This window comes from Culex pipiens, chromosome 3 (genome assembly GCF_016801865.2).
Source record: "Culex pipiens pallens isolate TS chromosome 3, TS_CPP_V2, whole genome shotgun sequence".
Classification (NCBI taxonomy): Eukaryota; Metazoa; Arthropoda; class Insecta; order Diptera; family Culicidae; genus Culex; species Culex pipiens.
Window position 1 is genome coordinate 122,193,464 of NC_068939.1, and position 21,467 is coordinate 122,214,930.

Here is a 21,467-nt window from a genome sequence, read left to right on the forward strand (position 1 = left end):
CATATGAAAGAAATTTCAATCTAGTCGTGCTATCTTGACACACCCTGAAAATTGCTGTAAGTGCAACAATTGGCCAAAGACATTTCAGGTCAGAACGCGTTTGACACACGTACAGGCCGGACTAAAATAAACATTTGTAATTATATCTCGGGTCTCTGGCAACCACATTCAACCAAACGTCGCAACAATGCACAGAATGATCAGCCAAACAAAACGTGATTGTTATTGTTTACATTACGTGCACTAATTTTGGTTTATTCAAGGTGCCACAAGATAGCACGTCAATGTGGAATTCCTCTCGCAAAATTTAATTTACATAAATGTTTTTTTTTTTGAAGAACTTAGAGACCGTGTTAAAATAATGTATTTTATTGTGTAACCAAACCGTTCAAATATTGCTTATGATTAAAACATTGAAAAACATAAGTAAAACCTTATTCAATCTTATATCATTGAAAAAATTGTAGCTTGAATTCATATAAAATATGTTTCTTTATTCAAATTCTAAAACAAAAATAACATTAAACAGAGAGTAAAAAAACACAATATCTCTTTTTATGTATTTATTTTTAATATGAATGAACAGGTTAAAATAAGCTATTTTACATTATTGCTTTCTCCATACAAGTCTCCATAGGAATATGGGGCCTGTTCAAGAAAAGTGCTATAGGAGCTTTTTTTTATTACGTAACGCAGTTGAGAGGAGTGGGTGGTCGAAGGCCGAGTTATGGAAATTCTGTTAGGAGGAGGGAGAAGGGGGTCCAAAAATCCACATTTTCGCGTTACGTAATAAAAGATTGCTCCCTATGCAAATATTTGAAAATTTGTATCTGGAGAAGGGATTTTCTAATCGATTTGATGACTTCAGCAAAGTAGTACTTTATGATTAGGACTATTGTCCGTTTCTTTCGAAGGTACACGCCGCGCGGCATTTCAGAATGTGCCGCAGACACTGTTGCCAACGATTTTCTACACTTTTGGTGCAATAAAGAACATTTCCGGCAACAATGCCATGCAATTCGAAGAAGAAGATCAACAAAAACAAAACGCACAGTATGGGATTTGACAGCGCGCATTTGCCGAAAGTGCGGCGCGTCGTTTCGAGGCTGAAATGCCGCGTGTCTTTTTCGGGAATACGCGCAATATTTGAAAAAGAAGATACAATTACACCGACCAACAAAATTTCTGCGCAGGCTCAACTCGAGGGGATGCATGAAGTTTAGGGTCCCCGGAAAAACGTGCACTTTGAATTTTACAAAAATATTCTGGCAGGACCGAATTGTATATATTGCATGCAATTTTTGGAGTGTGTGCAACAGCGACGAACCACCACTGAAGGTGTTTTTTATATGTTCCTGTATGTTTGTTACTGAGAAAAGGCTATAAAATCACTCGAAAAACGAAATTCTTAATTTGACCTACCTTCATGTACACACCAAATTTTTTATGCTGAAATTCAGTAAAGTTTTACTGCATTTTCATCTACTGAAATTTCAATAAACGATTCAGTAATTTAGATTTTACTGAATTTTCAGTTTACTGATATTTGTCACTTTGATAGATGATTTACTGAAATTTCAGTAAAATAGTTGTCAAAACAACTGAAATTTCAGCAAAAGAAACGTCAAATTATTTTGCTGAAAATTCAGTAATTTTCTTGTGGCAGTTTGACAGATCATTTGCTGAAGATTAAATAAAAACATAACATGTTTGAAAGAGGATTTTCTCTCGGCAGCATCTAAACAATAAGTCATAAGTGACATTTCAGTTTGCTGCGTAAACAATCAATCAAAAATTTGCTGTGTATACACAGCAAATTTTTGATTGCCATTTCAGTAAAAAAAAAATAGCTGAATGCGATTCAGTAATCATCACTTTTGCTGAAATTTGGTAATGAACAAAAACATTGCTGAAAAATCAGTAACTGCATATCTGTCAAACTGAAATGTCACTTATGACTTATTGTTGGGATGCTGCCGAGAGAAAATCCACATGTTGTGTTTTTATTTCATCTTCAGCAAATGATCTGTCAAACTGCCACAAGAAAATTACTGAATTATCAGCAAAATAATTTGACGTTTCTTTTGCTGAAATTTCAGTTGTTTTGACAACTATTTTACTGAAATTTCAGTAAATCATCTATCAAAGTGACGAATATCAATTAACTGAGAATTCAGAAAAATCTAATTTACTGAATCGTTTACTGAAATTTCAGTATATGAAAATGCAGTAAAACTTTACGGAATTTCAGTATAAAAAATTTGGTGTGTACATATCGACTCAGAATCACATTCTGAGTAATTGTCTGTGTGTGTGGTGGGATGTTGATCAAAAAAATTTGCACTGGATTATCTCGGCACTGGCTGAAACGATTTGGACCGTATTGGCCTAATTCGATCCGTCTTGGGGTCCCATAAGTCGCTATAGAAAATTATAAAGTTTAGTAAAGTACTTCAAAAGTTATGCTAAAAAAAAACGATTCTAACAAAAGTCCGGAAGATTGTAAAAGGGTGGTTTTTGTAAGAAACCCCGTCCGTCATGTTATACATTTTTAGAAAGGTATTCGAAAGATCTTTCCTACGAGTTCAAAAGATTAAAGATCTGACAACCCTATTAAAAGTTATGCGCACTTAAGTGTTATTTATGCACTTTTTAAAGGCCGGATCTCATATATTTCGATGAAAACATTGTCCGGATCTATCATGCGACCTGTCGTTGGATAGGTAATCAAAAGACCGAGTTCGAGTTCAGTAGAATGCAGATCTGACAACCCTATCAAAAGTTATAAGCACATAATTATGAAGATCTGACTACCCAATCCGATGGTATGAATAATGAATCAAGTTGATAGAACACTGACAGGTCCGCCCTTGTGTATCTATTTTGGATAGCATTACCCTCTATATGAGGAAGGCAACAACCACCTAAGGCTGGATTAAGTAACGTTTTCTTAACAGAAAATCTTAATGTCGAATTTCCAGATAATTTATCAGAAAGTGCCTGCCAAGCGCCACTGACTTGAGAGCACAATAATAATGACCTGGACGACACACCGTCGTTATCGTCAATGAAGTCCCCGTCGTGTTGACAGAGGACAATGATTCTCCGGATGTCTCCTCGTTGTCGTCGTCGTCGTCGTTTAGTCCCTCTGTTCATTGTCGAGTGGAATTATCTTGCCACGGCAAATATTTCCTCGAACAAACACCTCTTATTCGCTCTCTCTCTCTCTCTGATATTGGCAAAGTGACCTCTAATACGGACGCAATTTCACCGAGTGCTGACAGGTTCTCACCACCCCGCTGCGAGGCATGTCCGGGTGACACGTGGCTACCCACCTACGCGCCCGGGAGGACACTTCCGGCATGTAAATATGGGATGGGGACAATTGGTAAACATATCGAAAACGAGTTTGGGACGTGATCGTACACGGTGGAGCAGGGAGAAACGGGGAGCAAATTAAATCGCTCGTTTTGGACACTTTGGTTATGTGATGGCCGGGACGTGGCCGCTTTGTGGTCAACGTGACATGCCTTCCGGAAAGGGAGAAAGAGTGTGAGGGTGGATGTGATTTACTTTTGTCCCGTTTACATTGAATCATCATTGAGTCACGTCATGCAAGCAGCAAAAATCAAACAAAATTTTAGAATTTTACTGAGATTTGATCCGGATCTCTTTGAAAGACTTTTGTTTCATTTTGATGCAAGCTTTTCGGCATTCATTGTACGGCACCTTTCGTTTGGGTGTACCAATTGCATGATTGCTCGAAGATTGCATCGTTTCCCAAAGTGAGGCTTCCTGTTCTGAATCTGTTACCTAATGAAACTTGCACGAAACTTAGTTATGACGCTACCAACATCTTTTGAAACACTCTCTCAAAGAACATAATGCTTCTTTGTCTTTGGAAAAACTTGCGCACTAATATCATTTTCACATACATTCTCTCCCAAACTCCCTCCTCCCTCTCTCCCACCACGTGTAATGCCCCACGTGCAGTGCTTTTTAATGGTTGCTAATTAATCAAATTAAGTTTCGTGCTTCGCCGTTACCGTCTCATCTTTGTTGGCGCGCTAAAACGATGATGAGGATGTTCCTCCCGGAGGATCATTTAGGAGACGTCGTTGTCTTCATCTCAAAACTTGAAGAACGTTTTGGGAGTGTGATAATAAATTTGGCAGCTACTTAGTGATAATGATTATGTCAGGTGGTTTAGCGGTTAGGTGGATAAGCTACTTGTTTTGTCTGCAAAAAAAAAACAACCCTCTACAATCCAACCCCGTGTACTTCAGTCTTAAATTCAATGTCCATCCAGTTTTTGTAAAAATATTGGAAAGAAGAAATCCGTTTCGGTATACCAGTTAAGGTTTAGTATAGTTTTTCATTTTTACGGGTTTATGCTTATAACTTTTTTTTTATCATTTTTGTCTATGGAAAATTCTGAACCATATTTTTCCTCTTCTCACAGTTGAAAATATAGACGATTTGATAATTTTTATCAAAAGTTAGAAGATTAAAAAAATGGGTCAAAAGACTACCCGAGCGCTTAAGAGAGAGTTATTTTATTACGTAACGCAAAACTTTGGATTTTTGGACCCCGTAACAAAATGTCCATACAAATTTTCTGATAAAAGTTACACTATAAAAAAAATCCTGTTTTTGTTTAGATTTTTCACACCAATAGTTTATGATAAATATATGTTAGATGATAAAAATTAAATTTTTTGAGCTATGACACCTTAGTTAATCCACCTTTAGGTGGTTGGTGCCTTCCTTACATTCATATAGTAATTACATTCTGTCAAAATAGCATCATTCCCTCTTAACATGTTTAAAAAATTAAGCTTCATTACTAATTTCTTGTGATATGGGTGTCAGATCTTCAATTGTTGTGACTTTTTGATTACTAATTCAACGATGGGTCGCATAATAGATCCGGACAAGTATTTCATCAAAATATCTCAGATGCGGCATCAAAAATATTGTATAAATAACACATAACCCTCTATAGCCCAACCCCGTTTCTAAGCGGGCTTCGATCTAAAAACTCGCGAAAAATCATTTTTTCAGCCAATTTTTGATCTTTAAAAAGCATTGGAAAAGTAATTTTGAAGAACTCTAGGGTATTTTAACCATTACACATTTTTCACAAATTTTCAATATTTTAAGCACTTTTTCATAACCCTTTGTACAACACAATGAAAAGTGAAGTCTTTTGAACAGTTTGACTATTTGTTTCATCAGTTTATTTGTTTTTGAGCAGGAAAATAGCTATTTGAAAAAAAAAATGTTTTTTTTGCCTGTTATGGACCCCCTTATCCTATAGTGGACCTGGGTCCACTATAGGATTTTGCTCATTTTTCATCATAAACAAATATGTTTTGTTAACAAATTTGGCTTTAAACAACAAAAAAACCTAACCGACATTTAAAAACATTTATTTCCGAAAAAGATCAGAGAAATTGTTTCGAAAATCACTGTAAACATAAAATTAATAAAAAAAAAAGTAATTTTGGTGCACATTTTTTCATAATAATTACATAAATGGTTGACCGAAACTAAACAATAGATTTGTTTACAGTTGCTGATGAAACCACGCATGTTTATTAAAAAAAATGTTTTGTTCTTTTTTATTATTATAAAATATCATTTAAAACTGCAATTATGATGCTTCAGTTAAGTTTAATTGATTAAAGTTTTGATTAATTATATTTTTTTACGGCATTTTTGGTACTTTTAACCTGGGTGATGAATAGAGCGAATGCGTAACGTGATTTCTGAATGATCCCACTTTGTTTACATCTACAAAGAAGGAACTGTTCAAGCACAAGCATGACTTTTTTCTTACCGGTAAATGAGCTGTTTTATAATCAGTTGTTTGTGTATCATTTTGGCTAGTTTTTGATATTTTTTGCTGGAAAATTGTATGTGTTTTCAGGTTTGGATCGGTTAGAAGAGGTTTTTCTTTTTTACGGATGATGAAGAACTACGGAATGTCATTATGCGATGAGGCAGAAGAATTCTCTGGTTGATTTTTAATCCTGCAGCTCTTCCTGGTCCAGCGAAAAAACATCGCTAATTCTAGTGAAGCTGATCCAACCAACAGAGAAGATTTTCACTAGACCAGTAGGTTTTCAAAGGGAGTCAAATTAAGATTAAGACAGCTTCTGGATGCATATAACTGCATCGACTCCATAAACAAATTCAATACATAATTTTAAAAAAATTACAATCTCGCCTTCAAGTTTTTCCTCAAAAGGTACAAATTTAAGATTCTTGAAAAAAAAAACATTTCGATAACAATACTCTATACTTTTGGCGAACAGTAAATTGGTTCCACTTTGACAGTTCAAAATTGAGGCCGTTTTGCGAACCACTATTCAGCACCCAGCTTTTAACATGAAACACCTATACTGCCCCTGATCGCATAAATGTCCCATATGCATTTTCATCGATTTCGAGTTTTTGATGCAGTTTGGTTCAAAATCGTGTGCTCTTTCAAAAGAGCCTTTAACACTTGTAGCCCCAACGGGGTCAAAAAAGTTGGAAATACAAATACACCGGCTCTTTGGAACCTTGGAAAAAAAGTTGGAAATGACTTTTTTATTGTCACTTAGGGTAGACGCATCTGTTTTGGATCTACCTTGTTGTAGGTGATTCTTGACATCCTTCCGGATCGAATGCAATAAGAATAATCCAAATCGGTTGAGTTTTCGCCGAGATACAGCCGGATGAAGTTGCATTTCCAACTTTTTTGACCCCCTTGGTGCTTCGCGTAAGTTTTGACCCCGTTGGTGCTACAAGTGATAACATCCAGTACTTTGTTCTAGAAATCAGGAGGAAATCGCGTTTTTTCGCGAAAACTTAACACGTAGCCTTATGTATGGGACAAACTTTAAATGCGTTTTTCTCAGCTTGCTGTTTTTGCAAATGGGACATTTATGCGAATATGGGCAGTATATTTAAACTCACAATTGAAAAAAATATGCGTTTAGGTTGATAACAACAAGCATTTATTGAATGTTTAATAGAAATTTTTGCTTAAATACACAGTTTTCTTCATTTTTGAAGGTTTTATTAACAGGGATCCACTTTTGGAAAAGTTTGGATTTTCGTTGTCCTATATTGGACCCCCCTAATTTTTGCTCGAAAATGAACAGTTCTTCGCTTTATTTTTAGTTCCTTAAACTTACATTATTTCGACCTGCTGAAGTTAAATAATCAGTCAAAAAATGATTGAATAGTTATTTCAATCAAAAAATATAAATGCAGTTTTGTTGTGAAAATGCTAGTGGCCATGGCTGATTTCAGATGTCGAACTCAAATCACTTATTTTGGTGAAAAGGACAATTCAATATCAGTCAACATTGATTTAAATGATGCTGAACTTGCCAAATAAAAGATTTGTAGACAACAACACGCTTTAAATTGTGATTTTATTGATGTTTTCATCAAAAACCTTTCAGAGGGGCCACTATAGGAAAGGGCTCCACTAATTAATAACGTACCCTACAATTTTGAAGAAAATTAAATGGTTGAAAGCAGTGTTGGAATTCGAGCGAGAAGAAAGAAAGCAATTCTCGTTCGCGAACGAGGGAGAGAACTTGTAGTTTTTTTTTGCCTTGGATGGCCCACCTCTTGCCCATACACATTATTTGTAGTATGGAAGGTAGTACTTTTCTCTTCTCGCTCACGCTCGCATTTTCGTTCGCAGAATACCAACACTGGTTGAAAGCTTGTGACTTGTTATATGTGATTTTGCCAATGTTATAAAATATGTTTTTTTTCTAGGGTGCTGTGCTTCTTGCTAACATTTTATAACATTTTATGTGCGTAATTCTCCGTCAACTCAGACAGCAGATGCCCCGACCCCTCTTCGATTTGCGTGAAACTTTGTCCTAAGGGGTAACTTTTGTCCCTGATCACGAATCCGTGGTCCGTTTTTTGATATCTCGTAACGGAGGGGCGGTACGGCCCCTTTCATTTTTGAACATGCGAAAAAAGAGGTGTTTTTCAATAATTTGCAGCCGGATAAAGAGATGAGAAAGCCCGATTTGATAGCGTACTCAAAATTCCGAAAAAGCGTATTTTTCATCGAAAAAATACTATTTAAAAAAAAAACTCAGCCACTTTCCGTTACTCAACTGTAAAATTTTGGAACATGTCATTTTGAGGGAAATTTAATGTATTTCGAATCTACATTGGCCCAGAAGGGTATTTTTTCATTTAGAATAAAAATTTTCATTTTAAAATTTCGTGTTTTTTCTAACTTTGCAGGATTATTTTTTAGAGTGTTCTACAAAGTTTTAGAGCAGACAATTATAAAAAATTATATGTAAACATAAGGGGTTTGCTTATAAACGTCACGAGTTATCGCGATTTTACGAAAAAAAAAGTTTTTTTAATACCTTTCTAAACATGTATAACATGACGTGTTTTTTTTACAAAAGACACCCTTTTTACAATCTTCCAGACTTTATTCGGAATCGGTTTTTATCATAACTTTTGAAGTACTTTACATCATCATCATAATTAATATATAGTGACTTATGGTAAGACGGACCGGTTCAGCCAGATAATTGAGTGCAATTATGTCGATCATCATTCCACCACACACGCACAAATTTGCCCAGAATTTGATTCTGTGTGATATGTATGCTTGAAGGTGGATCTGCGTGTTGCCCAGCCCGTGTGGTTCAATCGGACCACGCGCTGGACTCACAATCCAAAGGTTGCTGGTTTGAATCCCGCGGTGGGTGCTCTAAAATTCTAAGTGTAAATATAGGTATCCGGTGCCGTCGCTCCGTGCCGTACTAAAACACTTAGGAGCCCAGGGCGGCGAAGTCCTTGTAGTTGAAAGGAAGACACTAGTTGTTGGTACTAGTAATAGTGGCCGACAGCTATAAAGTCAACTTCGTTTTTTCGAATCTGCGAGGTCCAATTGAGAAGTTCAATTTTTGAGTGATTTTAGAGCCTTTTTTAAATTGAAATACAGTACCTTAAAATTTGATACTGTGTCCCGTTTTATGTTACAGCCACTTAAAATTATTATCTTTGGTTAAAAACGTGACTTTGTTTACCTGTAGTAATCATGACAAAACTCTGAACAAAAAATTGATAGGATCAGGTTGGTTTATGGTTCCCGTTTTTGAAAACAAAATAATTTTAATTGGCTAAAATTTAAAAAAAAGTATGCATGACATCAAATCTTATGCTATGTACTTTGATTTTATATTTAGATATAAAGCCAAAAATGTTTTTTTCCACGATTGTCAAAATATATATATTTTTTTAAATTCGGTTTCGATATTTTAGAGTTATGAATAAATATTATTTTAAACTTTCCAGAAGAAAACATGGTAACTAGTTGCAACGGCACTTCAGCAATTTAGACCAGTTTTGGATACGCTTATAATACTGGTCGAATTCGCTTATGGGACCATCCATAAACCACGTGGACACTTTAGGGGGGGGGGGGAGTATGGCGATTGTCCACGCTCCATACAAAAAAGATTTTTTTTGTATGGACAATTGTCCACGAGGGGGGGGGGGGGTTGAGATTACCAAAAAAAGTGTCCACGTGGTTTGTGGATAGTCCCTATAAATAAGAACTGAAAAGGGTTCGTTCAAATATTACGTTACACGAGTTTCGACAGTTTCAGCTACCCCTTCTGCAAGTACGAAATTTCCATGTTTCTTCTTTTAAAAAACGTGAAAAATAATCGCCATGTTTGAAATTAGAATAATTTAAATAAGGTTCATTCTGAAAACATTAAAAACATATTCCTGTGTCAACATTTACTCAGCACGCAAAATTGTGCTGCGTAGGTGTTCGGCTCTGTCCTGTTCAGCCCTAAGCTACGTTGATAAGCCATTAATGGGCGAGACCAAATAATCCGTTTTGATAAATCTGGTTTCGCGGGAAAAACCACCAAATTGCAGTATCACCAAAAATCTCGTTGACAAGATAAACAGCGCAAATGGAAAAAGTTGTTCTCAGGAAAACACTCTCGTTTTGGCACAAATCCGGGAAATCTTCCCGCAAGAAAAAGGTTGTTGTTGATTTGTTGGGGGGCGGAAATCAAATTCCACCGCGAAAATGCGGTCTATTTGTGGAATGTTAAATTCTTCTGCGTTCTCGCGGATCTTCCGATAAAGGCTTTTCCTTTCGTTATCTTTCGCACTGATTGTTCAACACTTTTCAAAGGGGTAGTCACTTTTGAGAAGGGTACTTATTTTACAGTTTGGTTGAATTTTATTTGTTAGCTTTGTAATATGAGCTTAGTTGTGAGACTTGAGAAAATTTGTTTAGCTTTTTTAATTTTTATGCCCCTTTTGAAATGTTCCCTCCGAGTTTATGATCTGATTTCCATCGGTTCTTCCTCACTGGAGCACATCGCCATATAAATTTTGCAGCACAGGCTCGTTTTTCCGTGGCAATTTTTCCACCGCGAGAAAATTCCTCCCACCTCGCGTCACCCACAATTACTCCCTCCTTTTTCACGTGGGTGGGTGGCTTTCACGTGGAGCGCAGAGGGTGGGTGGTGGAAATTGCCTTTGGGGCCTGTCGCCAAAATCGCACTTTCACGGCTCGGCGGGCGGAAAATTAATCCTTGTCCGAAAACTTGTGGCTCGCGACGGAAAAACTTACGCAAAACGACAAACTCACACGCACACAGTTTTCTTCTGACGAGGGGAAAATTTCACAGTGGTGGGTGGTTGTGGGTTGTCGGGGGAAAGCTTGGAAGGAAAAATTCCTACACACAAAATCGCGATTCGGATTCACGGGGGTTTTCACGAATTTCACGGAGCAGACACGGAGAAAACGTCCACTTGGGTCGACCACGGCACTGAGAATGAAGATTCTGGCGAGATTCGGCGATGTTTTATCTCCGATTTTGCTCGGAAAATTCCGAAGGTTGAGTGGAAAAGCGACGACCGATGACGATAAGAGCAAGGACGACGATGATGGATGGGCGGAGAGAGGTGAGGTTAGTGGGTGGGTTGGTGGGAGAGAAACTGTGTGACTGCGAGAAAATTGTGCCTGGAATTACGTTTGCGACTTTGGGGAAGGTTTGAATTGAGAGTACCGAGCGGTGGTGTGAAATGAAGCCGACATTATTTACTAATTTCTGTAATATTAAATTTATTTCATATGTTGCAAGAATTTTGAACAATTTCGGACATTACTAAATGGAATCAAACGTATCTCGCCGGAATATTTCGAACTAATTTGGTAAAAATGGATTCCAACCTTCAAATCCTCAAAAGTTTTTTAATTTGCAATTTTTGTTTCGTCGAAATTTTTGATCTTTTCAATCGTTTGTAATTCGAAATTTTCAATTTGAGGCATACTTTTAAAAACGTCCAAAATAAGTGTGAAAAAATGCAAAACTGTTTTCCAAGTTGACCGTTTTACTCTCAATTCCCCTTGAAGAACAAATGAAAAGATTAGCCTAAAAAAAATGGGTCTAACGGCTGTGTTTGGACTGGTTCGTTTGTTTGAAAAGTAAGCCTTTTGTTTTCGGATTTTGAAGATCGGCTTTTTGCAAAGCTTTTTGGATTTTTGATATTCGACCTAACGATGTGAGCCCATTTGTAACAATTAGGGGAAAGTGGGGCAAGTGTAACAAACTAAGGCAATGCTCGTTATAACTACAGACTGTCCAGGGGAATCAGACTGGCCGATGCACAATAAATAGGCACTAGCAACGTATGTTTTGCGCTTGCGACACTGCCAGTTTTGCTGGGCGTAAAGGGCGTTTGGTGTCCAGCGCGTTTGGATCTGTCAAACATTGGCCAAACTGTTTCCTAGACAAACTGTAGTTATAACCCATTCAAAACGTTAAAAAACGTTACTTAATCCACCGTAAGGTGGTTGATGCCTTCCTCACATTATTATAGTTTTAGTGGTAATATAAAAATGTCCAACTTACAAATACCATCTCTCTGTTCTATCTTTTGGACGCGTTGTATAGGAATTTTAATTACGCTTTCAAGAATGGGTCCATGATTGTTCATTTTTCGAGTGTTTTGAGCCTTTCCTCAGTAAGGCAACAATTGGGTCCTAAAATTACGCTTAAATTTGAGTTATTATTGTTCACAACAATAAAGCTTATTTTTCTGAGTACAATGACCCTTTGTACGACCGCAAGGGATTTAAAATGGATTTTTAATTCAGTTTTTAAAAATTAACTTCACGGCCCTTCTTGACAGAAAAGGTCCTACTTGACAGCTAGTTCCAAGGGGATCATAGTTGATCCATCGAAAAAATGTTGTCTTGTCAAAAAAAAAAATTGCGTTAAAATGAAAAAAAAGTGATCAGAAATGGTTTTTAATCGTGTTTTTTATCGTTGTGTATAAAAATTGACATAGAGCTTTAGTACCCAATTTCTGAAATTCACATTTCCCGACATTGACCCATTTACATTGTTTTGTCTGTATTTATAATAGAGTTATCTAAGGCCGATCTCACGCACACTAGGACACCATTTGTTTTGCTTGCTGGTACAAAATTTAACCTCAATCTTTCTCGTGTACGTACACGCAATACATGCGCACGTAGATAACTCTATTCTACGACTCCGACATCACCCGGTTACACATCCTGCCAACCTATTTTCCATCCACGCTCCCCTCGACGAGTGTTGTTTGTTTTCTCGTTTTCTCCAACAGAAAACTGTCAAAACAATCTTCGCACTCCACAGCAGTTCGTCATGTTGGTCATGTCTCGATCAAATAAAGTGATTTTTTCTCATTTAAATTTTTATGAATTTCTGGACGTGGTGCATAATAGGGGAAATAGGGGAAATATATGTATTCTAATCAAACACCTATCTTCGCCATATGGAGAGTTTGTTGCTCGATTAAAGCTTCAAAAATTGTGTTTTCACTGTAATATACCAACCAAACGATCAAAGACGAGTAAGCACGCAGTCTGGTAAATGTTTCAGAGCCAAAAGTAAGCTATTTTAACGAAAATTTGCGAAAAACATGATTTTGATCGATTTTTCCTTTGTCTGGAAAGCATCGATTAGGCAGGTTTGAAAATAACTTTTGATCGCTTAAGCACAGTCTTTTGGAACACATCATTTTGTTTTCATTATTTCTCACTTATTTTAACGCACTTCACAACTTTTTTCGACGCTAACGTCTAAAGAATCATTTCCACATTTACACTGAAATATCTTTTTTCATGAAAATGTTAGTTTTTAGTAAGAAAATTCACTTTAAAAAATATTCAAAAACACCAGCTGCAATTGTATTTTCATCAAACTTCGGCATTCTTTCAAGCTGGCACAAACACTAACATATTTGCAGTGTTGCCAAACGAGAACACATTTTTTTTCTTGTTTTTCTATGACTCCTAAATCTTTTCCTCCCATGCAATCCAAGTTTGCCACGAAACTGGCAACTCATGCGTCATTTTCAACTTGAAAACTGATTAGACCCTTTGTAAAATTGGTTGATAGTTCAGCAGTGTCAACATTGTGAAAATTTTCGTGGCGTGTTGTTTTTTTTATTTCTGGTGAGTTAAAAAAAGGTAATTTTGCAGCAAATAATAAATTTTTTAAATCTTTTGTTTCAGAACCCGAAGAAATCCTTCCGGATTTGTCCATTCCGAGCTGTGAAAGCAACCAGGACAACAATCCTCGTCGGCGTTATTTATTCTAAGCAACTCTACCACTTGACCTCCGGAATAACAAAAACAACCAGTGACTGCCGGCCCACATGACGACATCGGCGCTTTGGAGGAGAACGCGACGTTCCTCGAGAACAATCCGCTTGGAGGCGGCTTCGGAACAGCATACTCCACCAGCAGAATCAGCAACGAGAGTGCATTCGTTGCACCGGAGGGGAACAAGACGTTTCTCAAGAACAACCCGCCCGGAGGCGGCCCCAGAATCTACGCCACCAGCGGAACCAACAACATGCGTGCATTCGCTGCACCGGGGTTGAACCTGACGTTCCTCGAGACTAACCCGCCCGGAGGCGGCCCCGGAACAGCATACTCCACCAGCAGAATCAGCAACGTGAGTGCATTCGTGGCACCGGAGTGAAACAAGACGTTCCTCGTGAAAAACCCGCCCGGAGGCGGCCCCAGTACCTACGCCACCAGCAGAACCAGCAGCATGCGTGCATTCGCTGCACCGGAGGAGAACGCGATGTTTCTCGAGACCAACCCGCCCGGAAGCGGCCCCAGAAACTACACCACCAGCAGAATCAAGATCAACTTCGTAAAGCCGATGATTTCGCGAAAAAAAAATACTTGGTGGGACAATTTTGCGTAGAATTAAAACGATTGAACAGACTTGATGTTGTTTTTAATGGGTTTGCGAGTAAAGTACTAGATTGTATGTCTTTTTCTTTAAGTATACGTTGGACTAAACATAAAAATTCCAACAACTCAAAATTGTCAAAAAATTACATGACATTATTATGGCAGTTAACTCCCAAGCACTTATAAAATAATAAAATTTTGTACAGGATATTCAATCTTTTCTTGAACATGGGTATTAAGGTGTTATTTTCAAACAAGTGGTTGGAACGATTTTCATTGTTTTAAGTGCTGCGGCTGTGTCCGACTTCAGCTGTTCAAAAAGATCGGAATCCTTCGATATGGACCATTTGAATTGATTTTCTGAATATTCGCTGTTATAGTATTTCGATATATTTTCATGCTCTTTTTATAATATGCATTAAATTGCAATAAAATCTAGTCAGTTTTGTCCCTATTTCCCCCTGATTGCAGTTCTATTAAAATTACGCTGCCTGATTTTGAAAAAAATATAGCGTTTATTATTTCAAATATAACGGTCATTTTGAAAACAAATTTTAAAACTGTCTAAGTTTTCACAGGCCCTTTGCAATTCGAGATTATAGAGTTATCTAAGCCCGAGCTCACGCACACTAGCACCCCATTTGTTTTGCTGGTGGGTACAAAATTTAACCTCAATCTTTTTCGTGTACGTACACGCAATACATGCGCACGTAGATAACTCTATGGCTTTCATGCAGATTTTCTTTGTAGTGGTGCTTAAAAGCAGGAAGGTGCTGTGTCCTATCCCTCGCCTAGACCAGACCAAAATCCATGATAAAGCTGTCAGACCAAATCTGTCAGACCAAGACTGTCAGACCAAAGAGCAAAAAGTAAACAATCTTGGTCTTCGACGTAGGTGCACACAAATCAAGAAAAGAAAATTTGAAAAAGAATTTTATTTTTTCAATTCAATGATTGGTTTTGGCCTGCAAAATTGAGTGTACGTCAGAAAATGATTAAACCGTGCGGCGGCCTGTAAACCGACAAATAAATAAGCAGTTAAAAGCCTTATTCTTCCACTTTAAATTTTTGATCGCGTTTTCGGTTTACACCTGAACAATCTTGAAATTATTTATACGCATTTGTGATTCCTCTCTTTCCATCATTCCCTTGCTTAAAAGGCGTTGATTAGAATAGGGGTCTGGGAGTGATTATAATAGGTTGATTAGGCTGAATATACAAATTTGATGAAGTGAATTAAAAATGATTTTAAAAATAGATTAAATAACTGAAGTTCATATTATTTTATATTAAAATGTTCAGGAAGAGTTGCTCTTTCCAATAAACATAGAAACTTGATGATTTAGTTGAGAATAGCTGAGAAATTCTTAAAGAAATCAAGAGTCGCCGCTTAATAGGCTGAAAATAGGCATAATTCCCCTAGCTCATTGCTTCTGGTTACCGAGAGCGTGACCAGCTGGATCTGATTGCCCGCAGTTTTTGGGTGAGTTTTAGAGTTATTTGGTTGGAAAAAGGGATCACTCAATTTTCCTATTTTCTTCCTCTTTCAGGTTTTGTGCTACACTTTTTGCAGGAGCGATGTCACTCACGAAGCTGTGCGGCTCCGGTGCCCACTGGCGGCTGCTGTTTAAGCCATCGACCGTTACCGGTCCATGTTCTCAGGAACTTGTTCCGGGTTGGCACGGGTTCTTGGCAGTAGATCACCACCGTCGTCGTCGCTGTTGGCCCGGATTGCAACCGACGTAAGTGAGAGGCGCGGGGATTGAGGCTACAAAAATGTTGACCACAAGCCAGAGAAGGAGAATCATTACTAGAGGTTCTTGCACCGATGGAAAAATGCCCACAACCTGGAACAGGACCAGTTCGATAGTGAGCTACTGGACGGCGTTCGGAACCAAGTCGACGACAATCTGCTCTAGTGGACAACCTCTTGCTGGTGGCGAAGTGCAATCAGAACCTAAAGAACTAGCTCAGCAGCAACTGGGTTTGGACGGAACTGGGTGGTGCTGCGGCTACGAGAGGATGACTCAGATTATTCCAGTTCTCAAACTAACGGTTTTCAAGAAAGATTAATTGATGAAACTCCCGGAAGAGATCAACATTAAGAAATAAAATTCTTTCTAAAAATGCAACCTAGTAATTCTGAGTTTCCTTTTTGTTCAAAGAAAATGTGGTTTGCCAGAAAACATCTGAGAGAATCAGCCCGTGCATGAGGTCAATTTGGGGAAAACGATAGAAATCCAGGTCGATTATATATTCGAGAACATGCTTTAACAAACAGTATTATGAAAACTTAATTGCAAATAACATGGATAAGCAACACTCAAGTGCCTATAACTTTTGATAGGGTTATCAAATCTTCAATGTTTTAGGACTATTGGAAAGGTCTTTTGATTACCCATCTAACGATGGGTCGCATGCTAGAACTGGACAACGTTTTCATCATAATATATGAGATCTGGCCTCAACAAAGTGGATAAGCAACACTTAAGTGCCTATAACTTTTGATAGGGTTGTCAGATCTTCAATGTTTTGGGCTCGTTGGAAAGGTCTTTTGATTACCCATCTAACGATGGGTCGCATGCTAGATCCGGACAACGTTTTCATCATAATATATGAGATCCGGCCTCAAAAAAGTGGATAAGTAACACTTAAGTGCCTATAACTTTTGATAGGGTTGTCAGATCTTCAATGTTTTGGGCTCGTTGGAAAGGTCTTTTGATTACCCATCTAACTATGGGTCGCATGCTAGATGCGGACAACGTTTTCATCATAATATATGAGATCCGGCCTCGAAAAAGTGGATAAGTAACACTTAAGTGCCTATAACTTTTGATAGGGTTGTCGGATCTTCAATGTTTTGGGCTCGTTGGAAAGGTCTTTTGATTACCCATCTAACGATTAGTCGCTTGATAGATCCGGACAACGTTTTCATCATAATATATGAGATCCGGCCTAATAAAAGTGGGTAAATAACACTTAAGTGCCTATAACTTTTGATAGGGTTGTCAGATCTACAATGTTTTGGGCTCGTTGGAAAGGTCTTTTGAATACCTTTCTAAAAATGTATAACAAGACGGGGTTTCTAACAAAAACCACCCTTTTTACAATCTTCTGAAATGTAGTCAAGATCGTTTTTTTAGCATAACTTTTGAAGTACTTAACTAAACTTGCTGATTTTAAATAGAGACTTATGGGACCCCAAGACGGATCGAATGAGACTAATACGGTCAAAATCCGTTCACCCAGTCCCGAGAAAATCGAGTGACAATTTTTTGTCCACCCACCTACACACATCCACACAGACATTTGCTCAGAACATGATTCTGAGTCGATACGTATACGTGAAGGTTGGTCTAGGAGGTCAAATTAAGAAGTTCTTTTTTCGAGTGATTTTATAGCCTTTCCTCAGTAAGATGAGGAAGGCAAAAAATCTGTCGGATTTTGTTATAATCATCTTATTCCAGGTTTTGACTAAGAATTTGATAGAACAAGTTTAAAAAAAATCCTGTTTTTAATGTAAAAAACAAAAATAATTTTAATTTTTTTGATTTCCCGTATGTTCTACTCAACTAGCGGGGCAAGACGAACAACCCATGAACAATGCATGAAACAACGTTTCTTTCATTTTTAGATTAAATATACATAATACAGTCATCCCACATATTCGGAACACCCACAAATTCGCCAAACCTTTATGATAATTTGTCAATAGCATGCCAAAAGTGGCTTTTCTGTCGACCTTACTATTTTTAGAACCTTCATTTGGACATTATCTTGCTATTTCACTAGTAAAACTAGTACTCTTTGAACAAAAAACTTCATTCCAAGACTATTTTGCCGGACTCAGTCGCCAGCCAGCGACAAGTTAAGACGTGTTTTGCTCGTGTTGTCATCTCGCGTGCTTGGAAGTTTTTGACAGATGGAGGTGGAGGAATCCTCCGAGGAGGAAGATTTTCGTCCCGTCCGCGGGAATCGGAAGCGGAAGAAGTCCAGCGAGGTCACTGAAATCGGCATCGAAGGAGAAAAAGTTGAGAAGACCCTGCTCAATAGCAACAAATTCAGCGCGCTTTCGGGCGACAAAAACAACAACAATGCCAGCCCAGCAGGAGGAGGGGACGCCCCGGCGGTTCCACCACCCGGCCAGTCGGCAGGTAAACAAAAGCAACCACCTTTGGTGGTGAAGAACACCACGGATTTTTACAAGCTCGTGGCGATAGTGGAAAGTTGTAAATTAGGTTTCAAACCGATTTACAAACTAACCCGATTTGGAACCAAGGTGACCTGCTTCTCTGTCAAAGATTTTGACAAGTTGCAAGAGCTACTCAAGAAGAAGAAAGTGGAATTCTACACCCACGATCGGTGGAGCGAACGAAATCTTCGGGTGGTTCTTCGTGGTTTTCCTGATGAACTGAAACCGGACGAGGTCAAGTACCTTCTGAAGCAGGGATGCCACTTGGTTTTTAGAAATGTCTGTAAAAAAGTCTGTGTATGTATGTGCATTTGTCTAAAATTCAAATGTATCAATTCACAGTCATTGAAATCCATCAGAAATCGCGTTTTTAAGCATTTGAAGTCTAACGAAATAAGTTTCGACGAAAAAGATTACAAAATATTAATTCAATGAAGTTTTTTAAATGTCTGTGTACCTCAAAAAATGTCTGGCACAAGCTCAAAAGTCTGTGAAACACAGACAAATCTGTGTATCTGGCATCCCTGTTCTGAAGAGGGATCTCAGTTGGACGCGCTGGAGGTGCATGTCATCAAGCGGAAGGAAAAGTACACCGTGGACGAAACTCCGTACATTGTGGTCTTCCTCAAGGGATACACCAATCTGAAGAAGCTCTCTGCAATGAAAGTTGTGGTAAGCACTATCATCCGGTGGGAGGCCTACCGGAACAAGCGGCCGAACGTGACCCAGTGCAGGAACTGCTTGCAGCTGGGTCATGGAACCAGAAACTGTCACCTGAAAGGCAGGTGCAACAACTTTGGGGATCCCCACAAGACGGACGAGTGCAAAGTCCAAGAAGCCGAGCCGAAGCGGTGTGCCAACTGCTCTGGAGCCCACGAAGCCACGGACCGCAGCTGCCCTAAGCGTGCGAACTTCATCCGGAGGCGCCAGCAGGCGTCGAAACCGAAACCGCCGGCAAGGAAGGCGGAGAAGCAGAGTTCAGCAGTTCCGGCGTTTACGCCGGCGGAGTTCCCTCCGCTGCCGGGCGCAGTTCCGGACGGAAAATCCAAGGATCGCCCTCGTCCCGCAGGATGCAGCCAAGGTGGCCCCCGAGACGGTGGAGCCATGGAGAAGGAAGCCGGGGAGGTACTCTACAGTTCGGCTGAGTTGTGGGGGATTTTCTCCGAGTACATCGGCAGGTTCAAGACCTGCAAGACCCGCTTGGACCAAGTAACCCTCGTCAGTTACATGATCTCCAAGTATGGAATTTAAGGAGTTTTTTTTGTTATTATATATTGTTTTACTGATCCTCGGTCCCAACCTGGTCACAGCACCTAAAAGGATCTAATAAAAATAAGTTAAGAAAAAAAAGACTATTTTGCCCAGAGCAGCAAAACACTGCCTCCAAATGGCCTGTTTCATATTAGTGGGATGTTATTGTGCCTCCCACAATTGTGGAACACCTGAATTTAACTGATATTTTCACAAAAAAAAAGTTATCAAACCATGTATAAAACATCACTAAGCTTGAGTTTCATTGGTTTCAGTGTGTGAAGTCATTATTTGGTAATAAATATGTACTTCTGGAGAGATCCAAAGTTTGTTTACATTCGTAAGAAAAAAGTGTTCCGAATTTGTGGATTTCAAGGGTCAAAGTAATTCTTCAAAAACTTCATATTAAAGTTAAAATTTGCAGATGTTCGATACAACATTCGAAAGATCGCAAGAAAAGCTTTCAAATGAAGGTAAAAACGAATCAATAAGTTCAAATTATCGATTTGCTATGATTTTTGAACATTGGCCAATCTGGAAACCGTTCCGAATATATTTTACTACAAATTTGATCGTTTTTTCGAAAAAAATAATTACTTAGATGATAAATAGTAAATTTTCATAATATCACGATATTTTGTGTGGACAATTTTCTTTATCAACTGTTTATCAGTTTTTATGTACTTTTACGTATAAAATATCCCAATAAAATATGTTGTTACAGAGATTCGTATTTTTTTCCATACTAAAAATCCATATGGTACACTTGCCCCACCTGAAATGGTAGTTAAGAGCACGAGTCGTACATTTATCCAACGAGGTTCACCGAGTTGGATAAATACGACGAGTGATGAAAAAATCAAGTTTTGCAACGAGTTCCATACAACGTTTTTTTGCAATTCCGAAAACACCCTTTGAACAGAATTATAGAAAAATGTCCATGCATGGAGTCCATGCATGGAGTCAACAAATGTTGAAAAGCATAACTTTTCAGCATTTGTTTTGAAAAGGGTTATTATTCGATTATGTTATTTTTGGCACAGAAAAGTAGGCTGTTTCTTCGTTCAAGAATGACAGGAAAAATAATTAGTTTCACGACCGAATTGCATAAAGGTTTTTTTTAAACTCTCAACAAAAATAACCAAAAGTTAAATCATACTTTTAATAGGTGTAAGTCGTGTTGTTTACCGTAAACTGGGGTGACTTTGATAGCCCGGGGTGACATTGATAGAAATTGGATTTGGCCACTAATTTTGATACATCCAATGTAACAGTCACATTTTTGCATATATGTTCGATAATAAGCTATCCCTTAATGCTTACATACTTAAAATTCTCTTCTCTTAATGTTTAGATATTAATTTGACGGGCATTTGGAAAACCTATCAAAGTCACCCCGGGCTATCAAAGTCACCCCAGTTTACGGTACGTCATTTTGACGGTAGAATCAGCTAATTGCATTGCTAGCAACAATTTCTCATACTGGAAATAATCAAAAGTTTAAAAATTACGGCACCTTCCCCTTTCCCGCCATTTCGACTTTCCGAGAAAACGCGTTTTAATTTTATTTAACCTTGAACAAACAGAAACTAGAGCACGCAATATAAACACGTTTTGTTTGGCTGACCATTCTTTGCATTGTCCCGAAGTTTGGTTGAAGTTGGTTGCGGGAGTCCCGAGTTACAACACAAATGTTTACGCTAGTCTAAGTTGTACGTGCGTCAAACGCGTTCTGAACGAAATCCCTTT

General features: G+C 38.2%; 1 protein-coding gene and 1 long non-coding RNA gene across 5 annotated transcripts in view; one reads left to right on the forward strand and one right to left on the reverse strand.

The window, feature by feature from the left end:
- Window positions 1-10,850, reverse strand: part of LOC120413053 (uncharacterized) — a 66,804-nt gene extending 55,954 nt beyond the window's left edge. The window contains exon 1 of one of the 4 annotated variants that reach the window (XM_039573754.2): window positions 10,670-10,850. The gene's annotated coding sequence lies outside the window, so the exon portion shown is untranslated. Of the gene's footprint in view, window positions 1-10,645 lie in introns of all 4 variants that reach the window. The other 3 variants (XM_039573751.2, XM_039573752.2, XM_039573755.2) reach the window with 3 other exon arrangements.
- Window positions 10,851-13,426: 2,576 nt separating this feature from the next.
- On the forward strand, window positions 13,427-14,305 carry LOC120413073 (uncharacterized). Its single transcript, XR_005604904.1, has 2 exons — window positions 13,427-13,522; window positions 13,583-14,305. It is a non-coding gene; the product is annotated as an uncharacterized LOC120413073 (long non-coding RNA).
- The last annotated feature ends 7,162 nt before the right edge of the window (window positions 14,306-21,467 follow it).